The sequence below is a fragment of the Chrysochloris asiatica genome, unplaced genomic scaffold, assembly GCF_000296735.1.
Source record: "Chrysochloris asiatica unplaced genomic scaffold, ChrAsi1.0 scaffold00197, whole genome shotgun sequence".
NCBI lineage: Eukaryota > Metazoa > Chordata > Mammalia > Afrosoricida > Chrysochloridae > Chrysochloris > Chrysochloris asiatica.
Genome location: NW_006408715.1, coordinates 2361810 through 2369249, shown reverse-complemented (window position 1 = coordinate 2369249; position 7440 = coordinate 2361810).

Sequence of the window (7440 nt, the reverse complement as noted above, 5' to 3'; positions counted from 1 at the left end):
GATCCACACAATTGAAAGCCTTTGCATAGTCAATAAAGCACAGGTAAACATCTTTCTGATATTCTCTGCTTTCAGCCAAGATCCATTGGACATCAGCAGTGATATCCCTTGTTCCATGGCCTCTTCTGAATCCGGCTTGAACCTATGAAAGTTCTCTGTCAAAGTATGCTTGCAACCATTGCTGTATTACCTTTAGTAAAACTTTACTTGCCTGGGATATCAAAGATATTTAGTGGTAAGGATATTGCTGCTTCAAGATTTTGAACTCTTTATCTAAGCATGCAACACATGGGCTTATACAAAGCAGTCGCTCAATAAGTATTTGATAAACCCCAATATTTAGATGAGAGTGAGGCATTGTTGGGAAGAAATCCCAAATTGGCATTGAGGGGAAGGGAAGGCAGGATGGAGCAGTGATTGAGAGTGGGGAAAGCCAGATATTCTAGATTCAAATCCCACTATGAAGCACAGGTGCCTCAAACCTCAATTTTCTGTTTTATAAAATGCTAGGTGATGATATCTCCCCCATAGGGTTGTTTGGAGCAAAACTAAAATAATATAAATAGGATTTTTTAAAAACATTTAGTACATGGGTTGGTTCCACTCCATAAATATTGCCTAAAGTAGTTGTAAAATGGGTCTAGTATTAATAATACAAGCATCAGAGAACCTATCTAACTTGAACAAAGGAACAAACCCTCTGAAGTAGAAAACTAGTGCTTAGGGGAAACATTTCTTAAGTTGTTTTTCAAAAAAAACAAGGCAAAGGGCTACATAAAGAAATCATTTCACCACAAAGGTAAAGAGAAAAAGTCTAATGATAGGAATTACTCCTATCATTGCTCCTTTGTAGGTCTGCCGAAATCCAAGTCTCACTCCAAAAGTCACTAAATGAAATCCATCTGCTTTACCACAGAAACTGAATGTTGGTTATGTTGAAAAACTATTATCACTTATTAAGCTAAATCAGTGGTGATAGGGGGTCTGAAGTCACATTTGTCCTGAAAGGCAAAGCCTCGTTATGAATTAGAGGTGTCAGTCTGAGTAAGCTGAGCCCTTTCGTGGCTCCTCTCACCCAGCCTTACCAAGTTACCCTCAAGAGGGCAGGAGCAGCACCAAAGATGGCAGACCTCTAAAATCAGTAAGGAGACAGCATCCAGGTACCTCAGCAGCAGCTGCAACAAGGGAGAAAGCCAGGGAAGTTTTATCCAGAAAATCACCAATATCACTAGAGAACTCAGATTAGCATCTTAAGGTATCTGATTTTTAAACTTGCTATTTATAAAAAATCAATTCCTGTGTATGATCCCTACCACTCCTGCCTGCTCCATTTTTACAGCAAACCATCTACTGTGGCTCTGAAAGAAATTTTTGAGAGCGAGAGGTGTGTGTCTTGAATTTTTAGGAACTCTTTGGAATTCAATGTGAAGGAAGAAAAGTGGCTTAGGGGAACGTGGCAGTGTGTATAAGCAGACAGCATGAGAACTCTATGCAGGGCATTGGAGTCATCGCAGTGGGGAGACCCTGCAGTTCACAATGACCACAGCTGATTGGGGGAAATCCTAAGCATGGCCCAGCAAATGCCACGCAGGGTCATTGATGTAAATGCTCTGGGAAGGTCAGTGGAAATAGGCAAAGAACTCCATTATTAGTATTGGGTTCAAAGCCTTGTGTGTTCAATTTCTAGAGATGCTAGAACAAAATACCATTAACCAGGGGGCTTATAAAAGCAGAAATTTACTGTTTCACTGTTCTAGAAGCTGGAAGTAGGGATTCTGGACATAGCTCTAGGGGAAATCTTTCTTTGTTTATTTGAACTTCTACTTGTTGTTATTATTGCTAGCTGTCATAGAGTTGGACCCAACTCCTGGTAACCCCATACCCAATGGGATTGAACTGTTGTGATCTATAGAGTTTTCATTGACAGATTTTCAGAAGGCTATTGCTAGGACTTTCTTTTTTGTCTGTCTGACTCCAGCAGAAACTACCTGGAAGGCTGCTGGAAAGAACGTTGGAAGAATGTCATTTCCAGAGTCCTAGTTCCTGTCTTACTGAACATGGCTGGGTTAGGAGGTTAAAGCAAAGGAACCAGCATGGTAGCCAAGAGGGCAGCTTGTACCGGAAGTGACTGTTACTGTCTGCACGAGTATATACACAGGGAGAGAGGGTAAACATTTTCTGAATATAACCAAAACCTGCCCTGTCACATCAGCATATGTACAAGCACATAGAAGAATATGAATATCGTCTAAACAGTGTTTTCCTCTGTACAGCAGAGAAAAAGACACACAGTAGTGAAAATCATTCTGCATTTTGGATGTGTTTACAATATATAATAATATTTTGTTGTTGTTAGGTGTTGTCAAGTCAGCTCCAACTCACAGTGACCTCCCCGCCCCCCACACACACACACACGTGCCATCAAGTCTAGCTCAACTCATTAGCAACCCTGTAGGACAGAGTAGAACTGCCCTTTAGGGTTTCCCAAGCTGTAATCTTTACTTAGGAGTCCTGGTGTAGCACTGTGGATTAATACACCAGACTGCAAAGCCATTTGACCTTCAAGATTAGTGGTTGAAGCTCACCTGCTGCTCCTTGGAAACCCTATACAGAGTCGCTATAGGTCACAACCGACTTGACAGCACTTAACAACAACAATTTTTACTGAAGCAGACTGTCACATCTATCTGTCATGGAGCAGTTGGTGGGTTCAAACTGCAGATCTTTTCAGTTAGCAGGCGAGTGCTCTAACAACTGCACCACCAGGGCTTCTACTTTTGAAAAACTTAATATGTTTTGTAATGCACTCGTAATAAACAAGTTTCCAGAAATTGACGGAATACAACAAACTGATGCAGCACTGAAAATGTTCACTTATCCATGCCAAGAAATTCAGCTAACTGATTGGAAGAGATCTATACTTGTGCCCATTCTAAAGCTAGATGACCCAACCAAATTTGGAAATCATCAAATAATATCACTGATGCCACAGGCAAGTAAAATTTTGCAGAAGATAATTCAAAAATGGTTACAACTGTACATCAACGGGAACTATCAGAAATTCAAGCCAGATTCAGAAGACATGGAACTAGGGATATCATTGATGACATGTCTTAATTCCTACCAAGTGATTGGGTGGGGCCATGCAAGTAGGGTGTACAGGGATTGGTTAGTTTTGCCATCACACTAGGCTTAAAAGGAGCCATCTCAGAAGCAGAAACAGACAATCCCAGGACCATCAAGAAAGAAGAGCATGAGGGGTGTGTGAGACCCCTGCCTGGAAAAGACAGACAGAGGAGCTGTGGACTGCTAGGCCCTAGGACTGTGTAAAGCCGAGAGCCTTTGGGCAGGAGGTTGGCTTATAGAGTGTACCCTTGGGACATTTACAGACTGGCTAAAGGAGCTCTACCGTATTGCATGTGACCCTGCAGCCTGTAAGCAAGCAGTATGGCAAAGAAGAGGTGTTCCTGACTAGAGAACTGCTGCATCCTGAGATGTTTCTGGTCCTGAATTGTACCCTGTTCACTTCCCTAGTAAACCCCATAATCATGCGTATTGTTATGCATTCTGTGTGGCCATTGTAATGAATTATTGAACCCAGATGTGAAGCAAAGTGCTGTGGGAGGGACTGTTGCTGTCAGAATAGGGAAAGAAGGTCACTCTGAGTTTGATTCTCCTTTCCCTTTGTGAAACCAGAGGAATGAGATACATTGACATCGAACTGGGAAGACGGTGAGAATTCTACCACAGAATCCCTGGGTGATGCAAATGCTAATCTGCTAACTGAAGGTTTGGAGGTTGGAGTCCACTCAAAAGGAAGCCTTGGCGATCTACTTCTGAGAAATCAGCAGTTGAAAACCCTGTGGATCACAAATCTACTCTGATGCACATGGGTTTGTCATGAAACAGACCTTACCCATAAAGATCTGATATAAGGGAGAGGTCTGACATGGGATCATACATCTGTCCCACAAACACCCAAAGTAATGATGATGCAAATGTTCAGAGAGGAGAATTTAAGAAAACTTTCTCAGAGAGAAAGAGAAAAAAATCAAGTCAAGAATTAGTATGATCTGTCACAACCACATGACCAAAAAAGTTATAACAAGGATCCCAACTATATTGGCCACATTTCCATGAAATATAGAGAAGATATTTCATGTACTGTAAGGAGGTTTTGAATGTGTGATTTGACCAATGAACTCACCAGTATACAGAAGAAATTGTCAACTTGATCCAGTGTGGCTCATGTTACCTCACCCTCATCAATCTATATCAGTACCACATTGGAGTTGGTGGCTGTTCTATAGCACCATGACTGTGAGAGAAAACTTCTTGCAAGAAAGCCTTTCCAAATATCATAAATATCAAATACTATCTGAAAATGTAAATGTGTTCATCTTTTATCTGCATTGCACATGTTGCTTACCCTCTTACTGATATTCAGAGGGGTTTTCGTTCAAATTACAGCTTTTTATCCTGCAGTTAATTTTCTCCTTTCATCCTATATTGAAGTCATATCCCTAGAGTTGCATCACTGAGTTATTGCTGCTTTCATCTCAGCTGCCCATGATGGTGGGTGCACAGAACTATAATTTTCATTGAAGGCTAAGTGGAGGTAGAATGAATTCATCCCTGTGGACACGTGTATCACTATTGTTTTGCACAGTTTGAGTGCCTGCAACATGCTAGACAGTAAAAAGACCTAGAGGAACCACATTTGTTGTCGAGGAAGATGACAGAGTGAGAGTGATGAAAGAAGTATAGATTTTAGAGAATCCTTAAGATTAATACTCTCTTGCTTCTGTTTCAAATCTGATCAATTGCTAGAGAAGACGCCTCAAGCAAAGATATCCACGATAATTTGCCCATTGAAGACACTGCAGAATTAGAGAATACTACAAAGTGCCAACTGCATGCCTTGTTGTTGTTATTAGCTTCCATCAACTCAACTCACACTTACAGCAAGCCCATGTATAACCGAATAATGGGTGCCCAGTTCAGCCTCATCGTCAGGATCACTGGTATCTTTGAATCCATTGTTGTGGAAATCCATCTCCATGAAGGGATCTTTTGCTTTTGTTGGTCCTCTACTTTACCTAACACGATGTTATTTTCTAGCAATTGGTTTTAAACCACTGTCTTGATCAGTGCTAAACCTTCATTCACTTCAGTGATATAGAGGCTTTAAACAAAGTCTTTGGCTTACAGATATGGAATATCTATATATCAAGGGTGCCCATATATAAGAATATTAACATAAAACAATATCACATAGCTATATGAGAATAATATAATAATAATATTAGTTGTGTTGTTGTTAAGTGCCATCAAGTCAGCTCCGACTCATGAACCTGTATAGGGTTTCCGAGCGAGAAATGCTGGTGAGTTTGAACCACCAACCTTGCAGTTCAAACCAAAGTTGTTGTGCAGCACATTATCCATCCTATTGAGCTCAATTATATGAAGATGGGGTAGAATGGGGCAGCTTGTTATGATAATAATATTTGATTATTGTTAAGTGCCATCAAGTCAGTTCTAACTCATATCAACTATCACATAATATGGAGTCCTGGTGTGGTGCTGTAGATGTACTGAACTGCTAACCACAGGTCAGCTGTTCAAACCCACCAGCCACATCTCAGAAACACTATGTTGTTGTTGTTAAGTGCCGTTGAGTCAGTTCCAACCCATAGTAACCCTGTATAGGGTTTCTGAAGAATGACTTGTGAGCTTGAACCATCAGCCTTGCAATTCAAACCAATCTTACAATCCACCACATTAACTCACAGAGCCATACTATACAGGGTCAGAATCCACTCAACGGCACTTAGCAATAACAACATCACATAATATACAAATGTGATAATAACATAGGATAAGTGGGGAGCACTGTGACTCCATAGAATAAGAACTGGACTTCGAACCACAAGATTGATGGTTCGAACACACTAGTCATTACACAGGAAAAAGTCACTCTTGCAAAAATTTACAGCTTCACAAACCATATAGAAGATCACTATGAGTATGAAGAAAAACATGGCATCGGGATTGGAGGAATACTCATTAACAACCTGTGATATGCAGATGATACAACCTTGCTTGCTGAAAGCGAATACAGGTCTTAAAATATTTACAGGTGAAGATCATAGATCACAATCTTCAGTATGGGTTGCACCTCAGTGTAAAAAAATTTAAATGGACCACTGGACCAATAAATGGCATTAAGATAAATGTAGAAAAAACTGCAGTTGTCGAAGACTTCATTTTGCTTGGATCCACTAACAACACTCACATTAACAGTAGTCAAGAAATCTAACCATATATGGCATTAGGCAAATCTGCTGCATGTTGTTGTTGTTAGGTGTGTAGAGTTGGTATCGACTTATCGCGACCCTATGCACAACAGAATGAAACACTGCCCAGTCTTGTGCCAACATCAAAATGGTTGCTACACTTGAGCCCATTGCTGCTGCCACTATGCCAATCCATCTCATTGGGGGTTTTCATCTTTTTCACTGACCCTCCACTTTACCAGGCATGATGTCCTTTTCCAAGCACTGGTTGCTCCTTATAATAAATGACCAGTATGAGAGACAAAGCCTGGCCATCCTGGCTTCAAAGGAGCATTCTGGTTATACTTCTTCCAACACAGATTGTATGTTCTTTTGGAAATCCATGGGTACATTCAATATTCTCCTCCAACACGATAATTCAAAAGCATCAATTCTTCTATGGTCTTCTTTATTCATTATCTAACTTTCACATGCATATGGGGTTATTGAAAATACTATGGCTTGGGTCAGATGCACCTTAATCCTCAAACTGACATCTTTGCTCTTCAACACATTAAAGAGTTCTTATGCAGCTTAATGCAGTATGTCGTTTGATTTCTTGACTGCTGTTTCCATGAATGCTGAGGGTTGCTCTGAGTAAAATGAACTCTTTGGCACCTTCAGTTTTTTCTCCATTTATCTTGTTGTTATTTATTGGTCCAGTGTGAGGATTTTTGCTTTCTTTGCATTGAGGTGCAACCCATACTGAAGGCTGTGGTCTTTGATCTTCATCAGTAAGTATTTTAAGTTCTCTTCACTTTCAGCAAGCAAGGTTGTATCATCCACATATCACAGGTTATTAATGCGTCTTCCTCCAACCCTGAAGCCATGTTCTTCTTCAAATAATCCAGCTTCTTGAATTATTTGCTCAGCACGCAGTATGAATTGTATGGTGAAAGAATACAACCCTGGCACCGATCTTTCCTAATTTTAAACCATTCAGTTAAAAATTGATCTGTTTGAACAACTGCCTCTTGGTCTATGTACAGGTTCCTCATGAACACAATTAAGTGTTCCAGAATACTAATTCTTCACAATGTTGTTCATAGCTTGTCAAGAGTCACACAATTGAAAATCTTTGAGTAGTCAATAAAGCACAGGTAAA